Below are 25,313 nucleotides of genomic sequence, written 5' to 3'. Positions count from 1 at the left end.
AGAATTGGGATTTTGGAAAACTAGCATCTGGTAACATAAGACATTTCCAATGTAAATGGTGATCAGATCGATAAAATAATTTTATTGATATTGTATAATCATGAGCCACCATTTATTTAGAAGATCTGCTTAACTCAATGAAACAATATTTTCCAAATGACCAATGCATGAGGCTATGAAATGATGTACCGGTAGAAGGCTCTTTCAAGGTAGAATGTCACACAGTACAAAATGTCCTATAATTTCAGATTCCACATTGTCAGTAATCTTTAAGAACTATTAACTGTTGAGGTAGGGTATAAGAATTTAAGAAATCTAAAATTATCTGATTTTGCTACAAACACAATCCTTCTTTTTCCAGCCACATATTTGTATGAAGTTAGTTTTCCTCACATACTCCCACCACACCAACGTAAGGGATTGATTATAGGTGCAGATATATGAATCTAGCTATCTTCTGCTAAGGCAGACATTAAAGAGATTGGCAAAAACATAACGTAATGTCCTGGCAGGTTAGCAAGATGGTGGAATAGGAAGCCCTAGACTCTCCTTCCTCCCACAGAGATACTGATTCAGAAATAAACACAGATCAATATCCTTTGTGAGAAATCCAGAAAACAGTTAAGAAGCTCCTGCACCCCAGGTGGCATAAAATCAGCCACAATGAAGCCAACAGGAAAATGTGTGGTGCCCTCTCAACCCCATCCCTCCCACTGATATAGTATCATGGTTGGGAACTCCCAGTTCCTGGACTCTCCCTGGAGAGGGAAAGAGAGGAGTGGATTGTATCTTCAACATTCTGGGTTTTCATGGGGTGGGAGCAGGAGAGCTTACCTAAGGGACTGGCTTCTGTCTCGGTCGTCTCCTGTCACTGCTGGGACCCAGTGTGTTCTTAATGGGGGCCACTGAGAAGGTAAAAGAGCTGGGCGGTGTGCTGCTGATTCAGAGCAGCCTCAGTATAGCAGAAAAACACCACAGAAAAACAAGAGATCATGAGCTCTAAACCAGCAAACCCATCTAATTAAAAATCTACATGCACAAGTCCAGAGAAGATACATCCACAGGAAAGTCTTGAGAAGCCTTCCTAGAAATTGAACCGACCATGACTGAATCATGAAGAAACAGAACTGAACAGACCTATAACTAGTAAGGAGGCTGAATGACTTATCAAAAACTTCCTCAGAAAGACAAGTTCAAGATCAGATGGCTTCACTGGTGAATTCCGCCAAATATTTAAAGAAGAATTAACACCAATCATTCTCAAACTTTTCCAGAAATCTAAAGAGGAGGAAATAGTTCCAAACACATTTAATGAGAATGGCATTATCCTGATACCAAAGCCAGAAAAAGATACTACCCCAAAAGAAGACAACTGGCCAATATCTCTGATGAATATAGATGCAAAAGAACTCAACAAAATTCTAGCAAACTGAAATTAACAGATATCAACAGGATCAGACACCATGACCAATGGGATTTATCCCCGTAATGCACGGATGACTGAACACACAAAAATCAATTGATGTGAAACACTCCATTACCGGAATGAAGGATAAAAATCACATGATCATCTCAATAGATACACAAAAAGCAACTGACAAAATTCAACACCCTGTTATGACAAAAACACTCAAACTAGGAACAGAAAGAAATTACTTCAATACAATAAAGGCCATATACGACAAGCCCACAGCTAACACTGTACTGACAGCCTTTCCTCTGAGGTCAAGAACAAGGCATGGATGCCCAACTCCCACTACTTCTATTCAACATAGTACTGCAAGCTCTGGTCCGAGCAATTAGGCAAGAAAAAGAAATAAAAAGCACCCAAATCAGAAAGGAAGAAGTACTGTTCACAGATGACACAATCTTATATGCAGAAAACACAAAAGTTTCCTCACAAAAACTGTTGCAACCAATAAATGAATTCAGCAAAGATGCAAGATATATAAGCAACACACAAGAGTAAACTATATTTCCATACACTGACAATGGCCAATCCAAAAGGGAAATTAGGAAAACAAACCCATGTATAATAGCATCGAAAGGAATAAAATACTTAGGAATAAACATAACTAAGAAGGCAAAAGACTCGTACAATGAAAACTACACACAGCTGAAAGAAAGAAGACATAAATGGAAAGACACCCTGTGTTCATGAAACTGAAAGCTTAATATTGTTAAAATGCCCATACTATCAAAGTAATCTACAGATTCAAAGTAACCCCTAAAAAAATCTCAATGGCAATTTTTTACAAAATTAGAAAAAATTCATGTGGAACCACAAAGGATTCTGAATAAATAAAACAATCTTTTAGAAGAAAAACAAAACTGAAGGCCTCATACTCTTTGATTTCAAGCTACAATAATGAAAACTATATGGTACTGGCATAAAGACAGATGTACAGATCAATGGAACAGAATAAAGAGCCCAGAAATAAACCCATGCAGGTACAGTCAGCTAATCTTCAACATGAGTGCCAAGGATACACATGGAGCAAAGGACAGCTTCTTCAATAAATGGTGTTGGGAAAAGTGGATGCCCACATGCAAAAGAATGAAAGTGGGAGCCTACTTCACAGTACTCACAAATATTAACCCAAAATGGATCGAACAATACCTAAATGTAATACCAGAAACTGTAAACTTGTAGGAAAAAAAGCATAGGGAAAAAGATTCATGACCCTGGTTTTGGCAACGATTTCTTAATGACACCAAAAGAATAGTCAATAAAAGCAAAAATAGACAAGTCGGATTACATCAAACTACAAAGCTTCTGCATGGCAAAGGGAAAAAATTAACGAAATGAAAAGGCAGCTTATCAAATGGGAGAAAATATTTCAAACCATATATATAAGAGATTAATATCCAAAATACATAGGAATTCCTACAACTCACTATGAAAAATAACTCAAAGTTTTAAAAAAGTGCCAATGGCTTAGACAGACATTTCTCCCAAGAAGAGTTATAAATGGCTAGCGGATAAATGAAAAGATGCTCAATATCACTATTCATCAGGCAAACGCAATTTAAAACCACAATGAGATCTCACTTCACACATATTAGGGTAGCCATCATCTAAAATAATTGTTGGCGGGCATGTAAAATGGTGCAGGCACTATGGAAAACAGTATGGAGGTTTCTCAAAAAATATATATAAAAACACAACTACCACATGATTCAGCAATCCCGCCTCTTGTATATATCCAAAAGAACTGAAAACGGGATTTTAAAAAGATATTTGCATTCCCATGTTTATGAGAGCATTATTCACGATAGCTAAGCAGTCAAAATAAACTAAATGTCTACTGGCACATGAATGAATGAAGAAAACACAATCTTCACATACGATGGGATATCGTTCAGCAATTAAAAAGGAAATCCTGTCATATGCTACAACACGATTAATTTTTGAGAACATTTTGCTAAGTGAAACAACCCAGCCACAGGACAGACACTACTTAATTCTACTTATAGGAGGTATCTAAAGTAATCAAACGCATTGAGCTAGAAAGAATGGTGGTTGCCACAGGAAAGGGGGTAGGAAATGGGAGAGTTTCTGCTATTCAATGGGTGTAAAATGTCATTTATGCCACACAAAAATTTCTACAGATCTGCCGTACAACATTTTACTCATAGTTAACAATACTGTATTATACACTCAAAAATATGTTTAGGGGTAGATTTCATGTGTTTTTTACTACAAAACATAAATATACAAAGCAATGCTACTTTTCTCACTCTTTTGTTTCAGAAAATAATTTATTTTCCATTAAAAATTGTTATTTACGGGGCGCCTGGGTGGCTCATTTGGTTAAGCATCCAACTTTGGCTCAATTCATGATTTTGCGGTTCGTGAGTTCGAGCCTCACGTTGCGTTCTGTGCTGACAGCTCAGAGCCTGGAACCTGCTTCTGCTTCTGTGTCTCCTCTCTCTCTGCCCCTCCCCCACTCATGCTCTGTCTCTCTCAAAAATAAACATTAAAAAAATTGTCATTTATGTTAGCATGCAATAGTTTATTTTTATTTTTGATAAGGATCAATAAAATATTTTTAAGTCTCCTTGTTTTAATTTTTAATATGGTAAATATTGATAGGTATGGCTCACTGAAGAAAAGGCTCTTGAGGAGACTTCAATAATTTTTATGAATGTAAAATGTTCCTGAGATCAGAAAATTTGAGATCCATTAGCTTAGAGTATACTCTTGATAATACACACACTCCAAATATTTTTTTCAAATCTTATCAGTTACACTTACTCATCATATAGACTTTTTTAAACTTGGGTGCTAATGGATTTATTTAACACTCAGTTTCTTTATGAAGAATGTTTTTTATTTTTTTAATAATTAAAATACTGCATATAATGTGTCACTGGTAACCTTTTCTTATTTTTATGATTAATTTCCCCAGATAATTACAAACCCTTTGTAGAAAGAATCAATAGATTATTCTCCTTAACATCTCCTTAGATTAAAATAAGTCCATGAGGCCTTGATCGTTTATGAGAAAGCAAAAGAAAGTAAATACTAATATGTAAAACAATAAAAGACAAAATTGAAAAATGCTAGTAATATAAACACAGCAAACAGTATATGACTGTTGCTATATTCCAGGCACTGAGCTATTTAATCCTCTCAAGAGCCCTGTGAGGTGGGTAATATTATCATCATCGTGCAGATACAGAAAAGTGAGGCTGTGTGGTTAGTAACTTGTCCAAACTAGCAAGTGGCAGAGCCGGGATTTAGTGTTCTCGAGCCAGGACTAGAACCAAGGCCTCTGTGACTTCAGAGCTGCATTGTGTGTGTGTGTGTGTGTGTGTGTGTGTGTGTGTGTGTCTTGTTTAAAGGGATGGAGTCTTTGTGTTGTCAAATACATGCAACTTCTGAGCTGCTATGTCATCTGAGCTAAGAAGAGCAAATCCAGGTCAGCAGCAATGCCACCAGCTGTGAAGCAGGTCAAGAGAAACAGGAATCATTGAGCCTGGGAAATTACCAGGGGGATCAGGGAATGCCATGTCGCTGCTCTCAGCTGGAGACAACAATAAATAAACTTGTCCTGTACAGTGCAAAATGTGCAGGCGACTCGATAGCACTCACTGGCACTCCCCGCCCCCCCCACCCAGCTCCAACCAAATACCACCAGAGCGGAGGACCCACCAGGGACAGGCTGACAGGAAGATCAGAGCTCAGGCAGCTCAATCCAAGTTTCTTCTTCTCTTGCACATGCTTTGTGCGATGGATAGCCTGTGGGCCTGGGCATGGGTCGAAATAAATAGGAGCATCAAGCATACATTTTTGTCCTTCTCCTCTCTGCTGAGGCAAACAGAGCCATAGAACAGCTGGTGAGGTCCCTGGGATTCTGAGAATTGATATGCCAACCAGTTCTGCCCGATCTCAATGTAACAGAATGAATACTTGGGTCGGGATACATATTCTCTCTTCCAATCGAGTTGAGAAAGGGGAGTGGTCCACCAAACATTTATGAAAGCTAAAATTTTTTTAAAGACAGCATTTGGTATAATACTGTATCTCCCAAAGTATGTTCTGCAGAGAGACGTATAAATGGGTTCCGAGGCCAAACGGATCTGGAAAGTGCTATGAGGTATAGTCAAACTTGGAGAATCACATGAATGTATTAAAAGTTTCGAGAGCTAGCACAGGGAAGACAGTTGTTTATGTTGGCTTCATCTACAGTTTCCCAAGTTGGATGAAGAAATAATATCTCACGGACCCATTCTGGTCCAGTGGGATGGAAGAATATGGCAGCCTCTGGGCTAAAAATAAGACCTAACCTGGGCAAATCCTTGATTTCTCTAGAACTCAGATTTCTCATTGGGAAAGTGGGCATAATGGCAATTATATCAGAGAGTTGTTGTAAGAATTAAATATATATACATACACATACACATACACAGAGCATTTATATTAAGTGTGCAATAAATGGTACTCCTCCACCCAAACACGTGCTTAAGTTTGTGGAGCAGACTTTTCCTTTCATGACAGTTACAGAAGTAATCATCCAAGTAACCGAGCAACTGCCTTTATTGAGTACCTATCATTGTAGTGGGGAGAATAGCATCTGTTTTTGGAGTAGTCACAGTCCAATTAAAGAGAAAGACATGTGAATAGTGAGCCACGTGATGAGTGCTCTCCTAGATCTGCACAAAGTATTACAGAAAAGTTTACTCCTCCCAGGGCAAGTCATGGAAGCCATCAGAACCGAGTTTGAAGGATACATGGTCATTTCCCAGGCAGAACAGTAACATTAAGCATTTAAGTGAAGGGAAATGGCTCAGCAATACCCAGTGATGTGATGTATTCAGCCTTTCATAGAATGTGGTGTCATGTGGACAGTAACAGAGGGACGAGATGGCTCAACTGACAGTGCTGGTCGAGGCAATGTCGTAAAAGGCACTGCCTGCTGGAGGAGTTTAGGGCACTCTTGAGCCATTAAAGATGTTTTGATAGAAATGTCAAGATCAGATTTGTATTTTAGAATGATGATTCTGATACCAATAGGGAGGCTGATCTCAGGAAGTGAAACCAGAAGCAAGAGAATAAGCTAGAAGCCCGCCATCTCCATCTTCACTTCCATGTCCTCAAGTTCACGAGGGCATGGACCAGGGTGGTGCTCAGAAGGACAGCATAGCAGGCAGTGAGAGACAGCAAGGTAACATAAAGGTATTTCTTCGTGTTCTCATGTTGGGAAAGAGAAAGGTAGGGAGATAGGAAGGTAAAAAGTACTGGCTGGCATTCTAACTTGGATAACTGAATGCATAGTAGGACACCTGACCAGGATTGGGAGAGAAGGAAGGAAGGAAGGAAGGAAGGAAGGAAGGAAGGAAGGAAGGAAGGAAGGAAGGAAGGAAGGAAGAAAGAAAGAAAGAAAGAAAGAAAGAAAGAAAGAAAGAAAGAAAGAAAGAAAGAAAGAAAGAAAGAAGGAACAGGGTTTAGGGAAAGGTAATAGAGAGAGATTGTCCCATTGAGAGTTTGTAAATTGAAATTAACAAACCATTGGGCTTAAGGTGTCTTCAGGCATTATAAAATTAGAAGTAAAGGCCTGGAGTTCAGAATCCCACTTGGACTGAAGATAGAAGCATTAACAGTGATCACTTGAGGTAGCCCCTGACCCAGAATGAGGGTGCGAGGTGTTCCAAAGCATACCAGAGTGAGCCAGAGGTTGGGAAATGCAAGGCAAAGAAAAGAATAAAGCAGAGTTCCTACTTTCAGAAGGAATATAATTCAGCTGGGGAGACATAATTGATGTATTATAAAGAAATGAAAGAAAAATTAAGTGCTAAGCTCTGTATTACTTAATGCAGCTGTGAAAGTATACAGAGTAAGAATTAAATCTTCAAATGGAAATAAATGAGACCTCTGGGGCACTCGGGAGGCTCAGTCAGTTAAGCATCCAACTCTTGATCTCCGCTCAGGTCATGATCTCATGGTTCTTGAGATGGAGCCCTGCATCAGGCCTGCGTTCACAGCATGGAACCTGCTTGGGATTCTCTCTCTCTCCCTCTCTCTCTGCCCTTCCTCCACTGGTTCCCTCTCTCTCTCTCTCTCTCTCTCTCTCTCTCTCAAAATAAATAAATATTAAAAAAAGAAAGAAAGACAGAAATGAGACCTCAAAGGGTAGCTGAGATTTTTAAACTGAAGGAAAAGAGAAGAATGGGATTTCATTGTCAAGGGCAAAAGGCCAGCCAGGTATTCATATGAGCATTATTAAAGGAGGCCATAATGAGGAAAAATTGGGGTAATTATGGGAAAAATTAAGGTCACAGAAAACAAAGCATGTGCATCATGAGGAAACAGGATAAAGTGAAATGGCTGGAAAGATACAAGGATGAAGGGAGAAGAGTGAACTTACTCAAGATTGAAAAGAGCATCTGGAATTGATGTGGTTGCAATAATGTGACTGCACATTATCACAACACTTAATATATAGAAGGAACTCAAGAAACCTTATGTTGTTTGTATGGTTCTATAAGCAGTTCTTGCATTCAGGCATCATATACCGCCACATATGGTAATTCTGAATGACTTGGAAAGGGCAAGATGGGTGCCACATATGTAAGGAAGTTGCTGCCATATTCTAGTCTATTCTGTCAGTCTGTATACCTAAGTGTTCATCTTCGTGTGCCTATCTGCCTTTATCTCTGGGACTCTGTATGCTCTTTGTGTGTGTGTATGTGTCTCCAGGTCTCTCAGCATCTATATGCATGAGCCTTCACCTCGCATTCGTGTGACTCTGCAATTGTCAGTCCTGGCTGCGTCATTGTACCATTTGGTCAATGTCTTCCTATCTGTGTGGGCGTGACTTTGCTACGTGACTGTGTTCACGTGCTAGAATAGGTGTCTGCATATATGGTTACTGTCTTTTTGTGCCCAATTATATGAGTCTGTACCATCTGTGTGAGTGTGTACATGTGTTTGTGTATATGTGTGTTTGTGTACGTGTGCATATTTTCTAAAGCGTTGCCACAGCATGCCAGTGGGTGCCTTCCGCAGCTAATGTAAAACTGTCAAACAGTATCGAATGACAAATGGGAAAAGCCCTCACTGCATCTGGCTACCCTGGCCTTTTTACTTTTAATAGAAAATTGATCTTATCATCCGTAGTCTATTTCACTACATATCAATGTGCACATGCAAATATTTCCATGCCACTAACATAAAACTTGTATCAACCCGAAGTGATGTTTTGTGTAAACTGAATCTGAAATTATTTTCTTTGCTTTGTAATGGTGGCGAGAACCAAGCAAAGCATTTCTTGAGCCATAAAACACAATTTAACTCAAAAGTCACCCCAGCTTATGGATTTTCCTGCACAGAGACTTTCATATTAAGGGCCTGTGGTGAAGACCCCCTGTTGATTTTTGTAAATTCTAGAAACACTAGAGAGAGATGTAATTTCAGAGTCTTTTACCCAACTATTAGTAAAATAACTATGATGAATGGGGCTGTTGGGGCTGATGTAAAAGGAAGAAAAGAAGGGAGGGCCGGTGCTAGAGCAGTTCACCATATCATATTATGAGCCAGGCGACAAGGGCCGGAAGACCTTGTATTTGAATCTTACAGGGAGCTACAATTAAGAGGCTCTTACACCTTGAATAGTGGCATGAACCCAGGCATGGAGAGGGATGCATGCAGCCCGATGGGTTCTGTGGCTGATAAGATTGAAGGCAATCCTAATTTTCAGATATAGTCAAGCTGAATCATACTGAATGTTTGCAGCAGCCCCAGTATCACCATGTGATCCTGGAGTCTTGGGGATAAGATTCAAATTCTGATTTCTTTGTTACATCCTCCAGTGGATGAAACTACTTCCTAAAGCACATGTGTTATGAGAGGTTCCTAAAACTATCTTCTGTTTGGAGTTCACCGTCCATATTAAAAGCAAACCAAACACAGATAGAAACCCAACCTTCCCTGGGTATAAACTTTAAAGTCATAGCAACTCTAAAATCCGTCAGAAATTTTCCACATACTTAAAGTCTTTTTTGGTCAAAATGGTTAACCACATGAGCAGACTTGGATTTTAAGCTCTATGCTATGGTGTTTCCCAACTTTACACTAACATGCTGCCCATTAATAAAAAAAAGAGCAGTCAGCAAAGAATCTTGGAAGTCCATTCATTAACTCTAATTCAGATGGAGTGCAGCAGAGAACAATATACTTGGATTTCACTTCCTCACACAGCAACCCCATGCCAGGTGCCCACAGCACACTCGGTACTTCCATTCCTGCCCATGAGATGGAGAAGTTCAACCTCAAACACCGGCAAGATGTGTCACCCGGCATGTCTTTCCATTTCAGAGACATGAATCTTGACAGTTTAGCTGTGCACACTGCTGAGTGCTGAAAGTCTCATTCCTCATCATCCCTTGCAACCAGATATGGCCACCAACTTCTTATAAGATACAGGGGGAAGTTTTATAGTGATACTTCTTGGGGGTCTCCTAAAAGGAAAGTGTGTCCTTTTTCTTCCTCCTTCTCCCTTCCTGCCATTTGCAATACAGCGCTGTAGCTGGACCATCAACAGCTATTTTGAATCATGAAGCCATTTTGTTATTGTAAGCAATGAGGGCTGAGGAACCATGGAGCGTTTGCAAGCCCGTTCTAAACTGTCTACCTACGAACTGCTCTTCCATGGAAGAGCAGTATCTACGTTTCATAAGCCACTATATTCTGAATGTAATTACTTGCAGCTGAACTCTGTACTGACAAAGCAAACGCCTTGCTCCTAGTCTCTCAATAGTTGCAAGAGAACTGCTTCCCCTTCCATAAAGTCTGATACATGACCCAAATGCTTTTCTAGATAGCAACTATCAGAAAACAACCAAGCCAAGAGTCATGTGCCAGATTTTCTTTGGTGCTGGCAGGATATTTTGTGTCGTGGAAGATGTGGCATGATGGTAGGAAATAAGATAAGGCTATGGGGCCAAAAGAAGAAAGAGTTGCATCTTTCAAAATATCAGAGGGCCAAGCAATTAGAGGGAGAAAGAATGGCTGATTATTTGATATCTCTCTAGTTTTTGCATTACTTTCCTTTACCCAAATAATGAAACTCTTATTTTTTAATGCTTGATGCCAAATATATTGATTGAATTATGCCAGGTACTAGGTCAGAATGAAAAAAGTGGGAGGGAAAAAAAACTGAATAAAATAGGAAACAATGACAATGATAAAACCAGAGATATCTATGATCAAAGTTACTACCAATGTCTTCCATTCTTTCACTTAAGGATAAATATCTCAGACTGTGCAAAAAAACTGAATGATACGCATGAAATCAAATTAAAATAGAAATATTAAAATATTAAAATTCAAGAGATGAATTTATGGATGACATTAGGTTAAAGGGTAACATGACTTCCCCCATGTTCTGACTGGAGTTTCCACTGAGGCTGAGGGAAATATGAAAACCCACAACACTATAAAAAATGAAGTCTAGAAGCTGGAAAAGCTTTCTCTATTTGTAATGTTGGTAATTAACAAGTGCTTATTATATACCCACTTTATACTCCACATTTCACAGACATTATTATCTCATTCAATCCTCACAAAAAAATTCTAATATTTGAGGTGTTTTATTCTCCATTTAAAAAAGAGAGAATGGAGGTTTAATGAGAACTTGCCCAAGGTCATACAACTAATAAATGAAACAGAGACTCAAAATCAGGTGTTTGCTTATAAACCATATGGATTCTCACGGAGAAAATATACAGGCTTAGCAAGCAGCATATTAAGTTTGATGTGATTACAGAGACAGTGTCTGAAAAATGCTGGGCTATGTTGGGGAACTATTATTTTTATCTACCTACGTTCACTGACTTGAGAGTGAAGAAATTTCTAGGTTGAAAACCTAGCCACATGCCCTCTCTACTTTTCAGATAGTACTCCGTGAGCTGAAAGGTATGTTTTACCTTCTGTCACCCATGTCATTTTTCTGAATCAAATGAAAGGTAGCATATTTCAGAACCAACAGATTTGGGATGGTCCATTCCATTATGAATCATTTCTGGTAATGTGCTAAGTTCAGAACTTGGATACAGGAGAAGTGTGAACTAGGAAAACATTTGTTCATGTCCTAGAGCAGTTCAGAGAAATAGAGAACAAAGTAGTAGAGACAGAAATAAGTCTGATATTTGTAGAACATTAGAAAAACGCCTGGTAAATTTAAGGCTTAAAATCTGAGCTGAGAAGGTAATTTGTTTACACACGAGTAGGCAGAAGGTAGAAACAATACCAACCAAATCATCTGCCAAGTAAGAAAATCCTACCTCATTTAAACATCAGTAAAGAAAGAGAGGAGGGGGGAAAGGAGAGTGGGAGGGAGGAGGACAGGGAGGGAAATGGTAAATAACAAGATAAAAAGAGCACCTGGGTGGCCCAGATGGCTAAGCATCTGGCTGGGTTTCAACTCAGGTCATGATCTTGGTTTGTGAGATCAAGCCCCATGTCAGGCTCTGGGCTGACAACACAGAGCGTGCTTGGGATTCTCCCTCCCTCCCTCCCTCTCTCTCTCTCTCTCTCTCTCTCTCTCTCTCTCTGAAAATAAATGAACTTACAACACAAAAGAATAAGATAAAGACAAAAGTAATTGGAAAACTCAGAAGAAAAAAATATTATGAAAATGATCTATGAAGGATCAGAAGGGAATTAGAGGAAACCACATAGAATCTTTAATAAACAATAAAGCTACATACTTTATAAAAAGACAGGAGAAGTACCCAAAAGAGAATTAGCTGAAATTCAAAACAAAGTGGGTAAAATGATACATAAGATAAATGGCATAAGAAAGTAAATTAAGGAAGCTATAAATCATGGAATGAAATTTCACATAGGAAGCAGCATAAAGTAGTAGTAATTCTACCGAAGTGTAATTCAGTTATTATTAGTAATAAAGGCTTGAGATATACTTTCAGAAAATTCGAAAAAGAAGAGAAAAACAAAGAAGAAGCAATCGTAAAAGAGATGTCAATCTGTAAAGTAGGATGGGTGTGGAACCCTGAAATACAGAGAAGTGTTTTTCCTGAACAGATTTTTTTAAACTGGCAAAATTATTAGGGTATTCTAAAAAGAACACCCCCCCTTAAAAAAAATAAGGATTATTTCTGCAAATTAAGAGTTCTTAATGTTCCAAATAAATGCAAACAAATAACTATGCAAATCAAAGTGCTTTTAGCCGATGTTTTACAAGCATAAGAATAAACGAACTCTAGATGTGCATGAAGGTACAAATATGAAGCTGACATACAAATTTACACACAGCCTCACTGCTTTCTTCAAATGAATGTTACAGAAAGACATTTGCACATATGCAAGTATTAAGATGGCAAACTAAACATAGCACTGAGCTCTGCTTCATCATGAAACTTCTAAAAATTATCTCCAGTAAAGGAATTTTAAGAAGGCATGAATTCACATGAACAGAGGGAATGGAAATCAACCAAAGTAACAGAACTCTGCTTGCTGGAAAGCTGAGCAAGGAATGTGACTGATTCAGCCGGCCAGGGAAAGATGAACAGTTAAACTGGAAGTTGGAAAAATTGATAAGAAACTCAATTTCCATTCCAAACCTCCCCAAATCTGAGAAAGAGCAGACCTGGAGCCCCTGGAGCTGAGATATAAAAAGCAAATTTAAAAATGGAGGACTTGTTGTTAGGAAACAAACAGACCCTCTCTCATTTTAGGGTCGTCCACGGAGCTGAGTGTCCTCGCCTTCCCCCATGATGGACGTACATTGGAGTCCAATTCCTCAGGGAGTAAAACAGAGTCTCAGGATGGCATCCCTCGTGGTGGAGGGCTGGACATGTCAACTGTGCTCACTGTTCTGAGGGATGTGACACAGAATTGGCTGATACAGCGTTCTGAAAAACAAAATGATGAAAACTAGAGAAATGCTTTAAGGTTATATATTGGTACTTTGATCATTCTTTCCTCACCAACATCTCCATGTTGTGACCATCAAGTAGATTTCACCTGTGTAGAAGATTTATTTATTCTTTCTCCTGGGGAATCTGACTACCTCAAAGGACATGGATGATGTCCTACTGGGATCTTCAAAGACAATGACCAAAATAGGTAATTCTCACCGACCTATAGAGAGCCTCCAAATTAAATTTGAGCAGATACCCAAATATTCACAAACATTAAGGAACCCACTTTATATGAAAACTAATACAGACTCATATAGAAAGAAAAAATCAGAGAAGTCTCAGACTACGCAAGAGAAGAAATTTTTAAGTGACTAATACAAAAATCCTCTGAAGCAAGTTCAAACAATGCTGTGCCTCTAAGAATTTACGCTAGAAAGAAACAAATGTGGCTAAGTCCACATGTGTTAGCACATAACTGCTTCACCAGGGGTTCTCTTAAATAACCTCCATGGAAAATACAAAGTAAAGTAAGTGATAAAGTGGACTATTAGAAGCTTACACATATTTTATTAAAATTTGACAGTAAACAGCGATTATTAAATTCTCTACAGAGCAGACCATTCTCATCACCCTGATCTTTGGATGCCACTGCCACCACTAAGTTATATTCAGAGTCAAATTAATAGTCATTTGTTTATTCTTAGAGAGTCATGCTTCAGGAGTTGGGAATAATTAGCCATTAGACTAACACTGTTCCAATCCAGCCTAACACGTCGAAAAAAAAAAAAAAACAAAAAAAACAAGAACTAAAAGGATCACTTTTCAAGTAAATTAACTGCATCCCAGGATGAAAATAAAAATCATTTAAAAGAATCAAAAGATATCCAGCACCTAACAAGTGAAGTTCACATTCTCTGCTACCCAATAAAAAATTACTGGAAGTGCAGAAAAAGCAGGAAAATATGACCCAGGATGATGAGAAAAATCCATTAATTGAATAAGAGACAATATTTGAGGACATAAATAGCTGAGATCTCCCTCATTAGATAAAATTATAAATCCACATATTCAAAAAGCTCAAAAAAATCATAGCCCATAAATATAGATAGATAGATAGATAGATAGATAGATAGATACTGAATATTGTAATCAAATTTATAAAATTGATGATGAAGAGAAAATCTTAAAAGCAGCAAGAGAAAGATACAATCCATACACAGGAACAAAGGTAAGAATAATGGCAGATTTCTCACCAAAAACAATACAAGCCAAGAAGTCAGTTGAGTAACATCTTTAAAGTATTGTGACAAGGTTGGGGTAGAGGTGCAATGTGATATTACCTCAGCAAAAATATCTTTAAAAATTTTTTTTCAATGTTTATTTATTTTTGAGAGAGACAGAGACAGAGCACAAGTGAGGAAGGGCAGAGAGAGAGGGAGGGAGATACAGAATCCGAAGCAGGCTCCAGGCTTTCAGCTCTCAGCGCAGAGCGCGACCCGGGGCTCAAATTCGCAAGCTGTGAGATCATGACCTGAGCCAAAGCTGGACACTTAAACCGACTGAGCGACGCAGGTGCCCCCTCAGCAAAAATATCTTTAACAATGGAGGTAAAGAAGGACTTTCATACATATAAAATTTGACAGAATTCATTACTAGGAGCCCCACACGACTTGAAATATTAAAGCAAGTCCTTCAGGAAAAGGAAACTAATGCCTGATTAAGTCATGGGTCTAAACAAATCAACAAAGAGCACCAGAAATGGTAACTACAGGGTAAATATATAACTTTTTGTCTTAGTACTTAAAAGTATTTTAAAAAATACTTGGTTGTTTAAACAAAAGTAATGATACATGTAATACATGTAAAACGAAAATGTATGTCAATAATAGCACAAAAGCCAAAGGTAAGAAATGGAAGACAGCATTGTAAGGTTCTTATACTTACACGTAAAGTGGTAATAACATCTAAAGGTAAAAGTTAAAGATGCATACTGTAAACCCGAAAGCAGTCACTACAATAACAAAGCACAGATTTATACTTAAGCTAACAAAGGAGATTATACGGAATAAAAAATATTCAATTAATTCAAAAGAAGACAGGAAAGGGGCACCTGGGTGGCTCAGTGGGTTAAGCACCCAACTCTTGGTTTCCACTCAGTATGTGACCTCACGGTTCGTGAATTCCAGCCCCGCATTGAGGCTCCGTGCTGACAGTGCAGAGCCTGCTTGGGATTCTTTCTCTCCCTCTCTCTCTCTGGGCCTCCCCCGCTTGTATTCTCTGGCTCTGTCTCTCAAAGTAAATAAATAAACTTAAAAAAAAAAAGTAGAAGAAGAGAAAAAGAGAAGAAAGAACAGATGGGAAAAATAGAAAACGAAAAGCAAGGAACAAATGGCAAAACGATGTTATAATTTTAAAATGTTCACTAAGTGGGGCACCTGGGTGGCTCAGTTGGTTAAGCGACTGATTTCGGCTCAGGTCATGATCTCACAGTTTGTGAGTTTGAGCCCCTCATCGGGCTCTGTGCTGACAGCTCAGAGCCTGGAACCTGCTTCAGGTTCTGTGTCTTCCCCTCTCTCTACCCATCACCTGCTCATGCTCTGTGTCTCTCTGTCTCTCAATAATAAATAAATGTTAAAGAAAAAAAAATTTTAATAAAATAAAAAAATAAAATAAAATGTTGACTAAGTGTACTTAGGTTTACACAGTTATTTGTTTGCACCCGTTTGGAATGTTGAGATCTCTTTGATTTTGCAAAAATAACCCTTACTTTATCAAGAGTTATTTTCCTTTAAAATATCTTAAGGTAGGCTAATTTAGCAACATAAAATACTAAAGTCTTCTGCCTACTCCACCCATACACCTTTCAAAAGAAAGAAAGAAAAAGAAAGAAAGAAAGAAAGAAAGAAAGAAAGAAAGAAAGAAAGAAAGAAAGAAAGAAACCTATAAATGCAATTAAGAGGTAAATAACAAACTGGAAAGAAAAAAATACTTAATGTATTTATTATAAAGAAACATGTTAATATCCTTTATATATTAAAGATTTTTACAATGAGAAAAATAAAAGTGATCCCCCAACAGGAAAACAAGCAGCAAATGAGTGAATATTTATAAAAGAAGAACAACAAATACCTGATGAAAGCACAAAAAATATCAACTATTCTCTAATATTACAAATGCAAATTAAAATAAGCTATTCTGCCTATCAAACTGACATCATTATAAATTACACTATCTGGTTTTACCAAAGCAAGGGGAAAAAGTCACCTTCATATAATCCTAGAGAGACTGTAGTCTCAAATAAATAATTACTGAGCATTTACTATAAGGTATCACACATGAAGTGCAAATTGTATTTTTATCAAAATTCTTAAAATCTTCGAGCCTTTCTCCCCAGTACTTCTACTGATTAAGCTAAAATTGCAGCTTGTTGAAAAGAAGCATACAGGGACTCCCCCACCTGCTAAGACCCAGATCATTACATACAGGGCTTGAAAACCAGTTTTATATGCTAATAATGAATGAAAACATCGTTGCACATACACACATACACACACGCCCATAATTTTTTAAAACAAATTACATAGAAGAGTGTCTGAATGGCTCAGTCAGTTGAGCCTCCAACTTCGGCTCAGGTCATGAAATCATGGTTTGTAAGTTCAAGTCCTGCATCAGGCTCTGTGCTGACAGCACAGAACCTGCTTGGGATTCTCTCTCTCCCTGTCTCTCTGCTCCTCCTCCACTCATGCCCTCTCTCTCAAAAATAAACATTAAAAAATAATAATAAAATAAAACAAGTTATATAGACTGTAAGTTTATAAGTGTATATATATGTATAAACTTTATATATCTGATAAAGTTATATTCAGGTATTAGAATGCAAGATTTTTTTGGAGAAAATATATTAAATCAAACAAAACAGAAAATACTATAACAACACCTAAAGCTTCTACTTCTATTTGTATTTTTATTTCTGACAGGATTGCTTTATATCTTAATCTCCAACTTCTCCCTTAAATTTCAGACTACTGTATCCAAGTTCAAAGTTAACACATTCAAAATAGAGCTTTTTATTTCTCCTTCTTTGTCCCCCTTTCCCAAACTGGCTCCCCTCACCTAGTTTTCCCAAGATAAGAAGGAAAAATATTTTTTTTCTTTGCTCTTTTAAATCTTTACCTCCCCTGCCAGCCTTTAGCCAAGTACTACCATTTCTGCCTCCAAGTCATACTCCTAATCTCACATTTCACTGTCCCTACTGGTACCTGCACTCTTGTTGTGTAAACTGCATTCTCCATATAGCATCCAGTCATTCTTTAAAACTATAGATCCAATCATACAGTCCCCTTGCTTGAAATTCAACAATAACTTCTCATCACACTTAAAATGAAAGCCATACTCCTTACCATGACATCAAGTGCCTCCCTTATCTGGCTTCTGCCTATCCTATTGATCTAAGATCTATTATTGCCCATCTTTTGTTTTTAATGTTTATTTATTAATGTTGAGACACACACAGACACACAGCATGAGAGAGGGAGAGCAAGAGTCGCAAGCAGGCTCCATGCTGTCAGAGTGGAGCCCAACATGGAGCTCCAACTCACAAACTGTGAGATCATGATCTGAGCAGAAACCAAGAGTCGGATGCTTAACCAACTGAGTCACCCAGACACCCCTACTATTGCTCAACTTTCCCATAAACCTGAAGGCCATAGATTCAATCAGGACAAGAGAAATCCCACCCACGGATGCTACCTTATCATTTCCTAAGATATTCCTTCTCAATATTCAGGTGTCTGCTCAGAAACCTTCTCTGACCACATGGAAATGAGCACTCCCTTCCTGGCCTTTGCCTAACCCTACACACTGATATGCCATGGATTTGACATCATTTATGACCATATCTGAATGTATATTTCCCATTTGCATACTGATTTAATGAGTGGCAATAATGTCTAACCTAAAATCTAAGCTCTTAGCAACTATATTGCTCAAGTATTAAAAATATAGTTATATTTGGATGGTGGTTTTTATTTTCTTCTCTGTGCTTGTCTACATTATCTAAATTTTATATGATTGGTAAATATTGGTTTTAAAGCCAGAATAAAAAATTCATATGCATACAACGTAAAACAACATTGGCAGAGTTTAAGGTGTAGGAGAAGGGAGGCATTTTTCTTGAGAATTTGATTAAGTCATTCCCTCAGTTGTAGGCAATTTTTGAGATCATCTTTGAGTGGAAGATCAAAAGGGAAATTGAATATATAAGAAGAGAAAATCATCTGAAAGAGCTGTTGGTAAATCTGAAAGACACTGCATAGGTTAATTAGACCTCCTGAAAAGAGGCAGAAAAAACAGGGAGAGAAAAAAGGCCTGAGTCTTGTTGCTATGAGTGATTTGCATACTTTAAGCCACAAGGGGGAGGAAGGCAAAAAGAACATAGTATGAATTTAACTGAAGATAGTCTAGGGTACCAGCTCCATTCTCTGTTGTCCTGCCAACTGGTTCCCATAGGGGAAAGAGAATTTTAGTAAGTAACAGGTAATTTGAGGGGTGGGGCTTCACATGGTCTAGTTAACCTTGTTTTATGTACAGGACAGGGAGAAGTTTGGAGACCTTTATAACCCAAAGAAATAAATAATGAAGGGAAGACTCTGCTTTATGTATAAAGGTGTTAAGCTAGGTCAGTGTGTTGGAAAGAGCTCCTGGCTTTTTTTTTTTTTAATTTTGTTAATGTTTATTTTTGAGAGAGAGAGAGAGAGAGACAGAGCATGAGCAGGGGAGGGGCAGAGAGAGAGAGAGCGGGAGACAGAATCTGGAACAGGCTCCAAGCTCTGGATAGTCAACACAGAGCCCAACGCAGGGCTTGAACTCCAGAAAGATGAGATCATGACCTAGGGCCGAAGTCAGACATTTAACCGACTGAGCCATCCAGGTGCCCCAGAGCTCCTGGCTTTCTAATTCTCTGGCAAGGAATAAATCCCCTGGTTCCATATCCATATTGTTGTATTGGTTTTACTTACTTGTTTCTCTGCCAGTAACAAGAATCATAGACTGCATAAAAGTGGAAACTCACTGGATACCTTGGGGCATTCTCCTGGGGGTTTAGTGAGAAAGGGAAGCCAGCATCTCGGTGCTTTCTCATTGCCCCTACCTTTAGGAGCATTTACTCTGCCAATAAGGGATAAGGAAGAAAAAGGTAATGACGGTGCTCAAAGTCAGTGACCACTTTGCAATGAGAGCAGTAGCCTTGACACACAAAATGACTGATAAAATGATGGCACCTCTTCAGACAGAGCAAGGCACTCAGTACTAATGCAGTTTGCCCTGAAATGTCCACCCCTCCAGTAATAAAAAAAGGCGGGGGCCGGAAATGCTGTTGAGTAATTTAATACTTCTCTATGAATAAATTTTAGCTCACAAGTGTGGAGGTATAATGGCCACCTACCTCTCCTTTAGTTACAATGTCTGAGCTCATGAACCTGTCCTGGAAATCAGTGTTCACTTGAACTAAACTCACATTTAACAGAAAACTGCAGAAAACTTCTTATTCATGAAGAATAAGAATCTACCTTTGAAAAACGGGTCTATTTTCTAAATGCTTTAAAAACAAAATGCATTCTAGTTAAGCAGAATTTTATTTCCATTCCAGTCAGGAAGTTTTCCCTCTCTATATAAGCTTCGTGCAGCTCATATGAGACTTGGGGATCACTGGTAGAGGGAATGATCGTGAGTAATGGGCCCCTTTGTCATATCGAGCCATTAAATATATCTATGTAAGAATCAATGCATTGCAGTATATGAATCTAAGAAGTACAGAGACCAGCCCCCCCATGGCTGACCTGCTCCTAGCAAAGCTTAATTACTTCACTTAAACCCAGAGTAAGCCAAGATTTCCATCCATCAAACAGGACTAACTGCAATTGATACCTTTCTTTCCTAGAGTGATGCTATGATTATTCAGATAGTGTGGATCAAGAAGCTAAGGACTTAGTGACTACAGGCCTGTTACTGAAAAGTAGTGAAAGATGGTTGAAAGGAAAGCACACTTACAATGAGACTAGGGTATGACACCCAGCAATTCCATTTACTAGCCAGTGAATGCATAAAATGTACTGAACCACTCAAAGCTTCAGGTTCCTTATCAGTAAAACCAGGAAAAAATTACTTACGTTGGACAGATCCATGTGAAGATTGCAGTCAATATATATGCAAAGAGCTGTCTCACTGAAGACACAAAATAAAGTGAAGCAATTGTTTTATGTATTTCACAGATCACTTACCCTGTAGCAAGTGCTTCTATATAGCCATTTAAAAGGAGATTGCACGCTCCCTTAAAGATGGAACCTATGGCTTGTATTACCATATCATTCATACAAATGTTGAGAACAGTGCATTCCACATAACAGACTGTTAATCCATAGTTGTAAAATGTGTAACTGATAACTGAGGTCCCCTAGCTTCATATACCGTCCCTATGCTGCTGACGTCCAGTGCTTTCAACTCTGGCTCGTTCCTGGAGCTCCAGACTCACATACCCAGTGGCTTGCCTGACATCCCCTCTGAACTCCTAATGTCTTTTAAGATGTTCCAAACAAAAGTCTTAATTTCCTAACTCTTCCCTACACTCTGTCCCTTTCTCATTTATTGTATAACATGACAATCCATCTTGTGCTCAAGAAAGAAAGGCTTTACCAATATCTAAACTCACTAATGTTGTGAGAGTGTGTATTTTCTACACCCCTTAGGACCCCAGATATTACACATATTTTATTAACTTGGCCAAATTAACATTTGTTCTAGTTTTTATTTCCCTGATTAGTAGTGAGCTTCATCTTTTCACTGGCCGTTTATAAGTCTTCCAGTCCATTCAATCGCCAGTGCCTGGATCAGACACCGAAAATGCTTCCACATCCTCCCCTGCATTGACCAAAGATTGACTGAATTTTAGTCTTTACCCTTAAAACATTCTCTTCAATAGTCCTCATTTTAGGAAAACACTGCATTTACAGCCAACTGTTATGTTGTTCCCTGAGTTATTCAAATCGATAATGGTATTTTTCTCACTTACGGTCCCATTTCTTGTTGTAGCTTTGGTTACGGACATATGACAGCAAACTGCACTTTGAAGGTTTCTTGCAAAGCCCATTATTACAGCACATTTTGTTTACAGGTGCTTTCAGATTTTTGAAACCCTGACAAAGCATTCATTATCCTATAACTTTACCCAGGAACCTTCAGAATTTCAAATCTGGTTTATACTTTCTTGGTTTTTTTGTTTTTCTTTTTTGAGGGTTTTTTTTTTTGCCCCCAAACTAAGTTATTCTGCTCTCTCAACCCATCAATATACTGGGGAGTCAAAGCACTGCTAAGGGACAAGGCAGCAGAATACATACATTTCTCTTCTTTCAGATAATCTCTCAGCATAAAACACTTTAAAAGGTTCTGTGGTGTTTAGAAGAGGAAATAAGATTTTCTTTTTATTCTGAATTTTTTGAAAAAGCTAATTAAATTCATGCTTGTCAACCTATATGGAAATACAGCGCTTAAATTCTTGCGGCTTCCATGAACTCAAGAAACATCCACTCAAGAAAACAGTAACAAACAATAAACAACTTCTTATAATAACCTCTAACATCAGTTCAAATGCTTTTTTAATGCATGAAGCTTTATGCCACCTCTCAGTTAAGTTAAACTTGAATTTTTCTTTCCACTGAATTCCTAGGATGCTTTCCACATAGCCTTCTGACAGCACTCACATATAGCTTTACATCTGAGTTAATCATCTTTCTCTTTCTAGTTTATTATAAAAGTGACCTTTTTTTAATTTGTATTTTTAACCTTCTTGCCCGAAAACCTGGGACAATACCTTGCAAATGTTAAATAATTCCATTTTTACCACCTTCTATTCTGCATCCTATCTTGCAAATTTTATTCAATCAAAATTTACTGTATACCTACCATATGCCAAATGCTATGGGACTAAAAACCTAAATAAGGCATGGTTTCTATTTCTTAATCTCTTTCATCTTAATCATAGAGGCAGAAAGGTAAAACACGCTTAAAATACTCTGTATAAAGAGCAATGAATAGTGTAAACCCAGAGTACTGTGGAGGGAAGATGTTTCCAGGCATCTAGGTAACTGAGGGGGAAATGGTAGAGAAATAAAATGGTGCTGGAATCGAATCATGAAGGATGAATCCAATAGACGAAGGAACAGAAAAAGGAATGGTGTTTGCAGAGGTATGAAATATTACAGGAATTTAATCAGGAAATCGCGACAAGTGGGAGGCATTTGGGGTACTGAGAGAGGAAGGGAATATGAGATTAGAGCAATAGTCAGGAGTTGGATCATGAATAGCTTTCATGCCAGACTAATTTCTTGAGCATGATAGAGAGCCAATGCATGTATGTAACCTATCACACACATGTCTGTCACTGAGCCTAGCTTCCTAAGCAATGCAATTAGAAATGTGACTCTCAGATGATGCACCTATTTTGTAACTTGCAGCCTTCATGGGAAATTTACTTTGTTAGATTAAATCAAATCATGATATTTATAGTTGGCCTTCCTACTGCTCTGTATTTTTTGTTGTTGTTTTATCTTCCTCCTAATTCTCAAAGAAAATGAAATATGAAACATAGAAGAAAAACAGCTTTAGCCAAAGACTCCTATTTTCTTCTTGTTCCTCTCTTCTCCTGCAGCCTTTGAATAAAAGTCTTGTCATGTATTTTTCACACCTTTACCTGAATGGAAAGCTTGAGTGAGTAAGCTAATCCTCTTGAGAGATTTTATTTCCAGTATGCCAATGATCAGGTTGAAAAAAAAAAGTCATTTTAATTATGTGAGAGTGGTTTAAAAAGAGACAAAGAGAGACCCAATTCCTACGAAAAAATAGTATGCCACATCTCACAGGATTTCAGGAGCAAGCATTTGTGGCATTTTATTTACATGTGAAGTAAAAGTATATAAGCCCAAAGGAATGATCTCAAAACAATGTAAGAGGAGAGCTGATTTGACAATAAATTTGCAAAGTCTACATTCACAATTGGCATCAGCTGTAGCCTCATTAAAGTCAACAGTTGGACCATTTAGAGAAGAATATACAATATCCAATTTATCCAAACAGATGTACTTTATGAAGAGACTTGAGATTTTAACACCATAAACACCGCTTTTAAAGGGTCTCTCTCTCTCTCTCTCTAGTGTTTTAAATACAACACACAGACACACACACACAAATACACAGCATTCACACACCTATACATACACAAACAAGTTCTTACCGATACATGCACTATGGAACACTATCTACAAAGTCAAGTCCATATACTCTCTAATGGATATCATAGACATGTCTACAGGAGACTAACTAAACCCGAGGCCAAAATATGTTATTCATACACTTACACAACAATTAAATTCAGAATAATTTTTGAGGAGTGCTTGGGTGGCTCAGTTGGCTGAACCTCAGACTCTTGATTTCAGCTCAGGTCATGATCCCAAGGTCATGCAATGGAGTCACGTTGGGTGCTGTGCTGAGTATGGAACCTGCTTAAGATTCTTTCTCTCTCCCTCTGCCCCCTCTCCAACTTGCACTCTCTCTCTCTCTCTCTCAATTTTTTTGAATAATTTTTAAAAGTTTTTTTCTATAAAATATTTATTTATTTAGGAGCACCTGGGTGGCTCAGTCCGTTAAGAGTCTGACTTCGGCTCAGGTCATGATTTGCAGTTCGTAGGTTCGAGCCCCGCATCAGGCTCTGTATTGACAGTTAGGAACCTGGAGCCTACTTTGGATTCTGTGTCTCCTTCTTTCTTTCTCTCCCTCCCTCTCCCCTGCTCACTTTGTCTCTGTCTTTCAAAAATAAATAAATGTTTAAAAAAATTTAAATATGTTTTTATTTATTCTTGAAAGAGAGAGAGAGAGCATGAGTGAGGAAGGGGCAGAGAGAGAGGGGAAGAGAGAGAATCCCAAGCAGCATCCACACTATCAACACAGAGCCTGATGCAGGTCTCGAACCCACAAACTGGGAGATCATGACCTGAGCTGAAATCAAGAGTTGGACACTTAAACCGACTAAGCCACCCAAGTGCCCCAAAAAGAATAATTTTTGAGAAATAAACTTTTATATAGAAACTTAGCTCTTAATATAAATTACTCTTTATAATTACTCTTTATAAATATAATAACTCTTTCCTTAACAATTTTTTCAGTGGACAAACAGTATATTAAGCCCCTTCTCTTTATATAAAAGCTGAATTTTTAAATTCATTTCAGCACACTTTCCTTACCATGGTTTAGTTACCATCCCAGCAAGACAAAATATTCACTTTCTAGTAAATAAATATCATGTTTTCTACACTGCCTAAGCAAAAGTAGTTTACTGCAACAACAATCATAAAGGTACACCAAGGTAGGAGAATGATCCAGACAACCCCACTGGGCTGCCAAAATTAATCATATTATTTTATCCTCCTGGGGGGAACAGTACCATGATCATACATTTCTCAATAATGCTTGGGTTAGATTTGTAATACACTTGAAACATACTACAGAACTGGAAGATCTGTATTCTACCTGGTCTATTTCCTAGAAGATAGATTTCTATTCAAATCTCATACCTGCCAAGGAAATTACTATACCTCCTTTATCCCCTTACTCTCCACTGATACCACACATACTGCCAATGGTATTCATTTCTGCCATTTTATCTACCTAGAATTCCTTGCATCTCTTCTATTTGGATTCTCCCCATTCTTCACACTTAATATTCCGTTTCTCTCTAACAGACCTCCGACATACTAGAATTGGCATTCAACACGTGTTGAAGCAATGCCACAATATTTTTAGTGATTTTTTGGGTTAACTTATAAATAACTATATTCTATAAAATAGATCTCCTTAGACATAAACCTCTAACCTCCTATCAT

The 25,313-nt window shown here is 38.0% G+C and overlaps 1 protein-coding gene across 10 annotated transcripts in view; it reads right to left on the bottom strand.

Moving 5' to 3' along the window:
• The window catches only part of NRG3 (neuregulin 3), a 1,063,627-nt gene that overhangs the window by 753,462 nt on the left and 284,852 nt on the right, over positions 1-25,313 (bottom strand). The window lies entirely within an intron of this gene.

Source organism: Neofelis nebulosa, chromosome 13 (genome assembly GCF_028018385.1).
Source record: "Neofelis nebulosa isolate mNeoNeb1 chromosome 13, mNeoNeb1.pri, whole genome shotgun sequence".
Taxonomy (NCBI): Eukaryota; Metazoa; Chordata; class Mammalia; order Carnivora; family Felidae; genus Neofelis; species Neofelis nebulosa.
The sequence above is the reverse complement of the archived record's forward strand: the minus strand, read 5'-3'. Positions and strand labels throughout refer to the sequence as shown.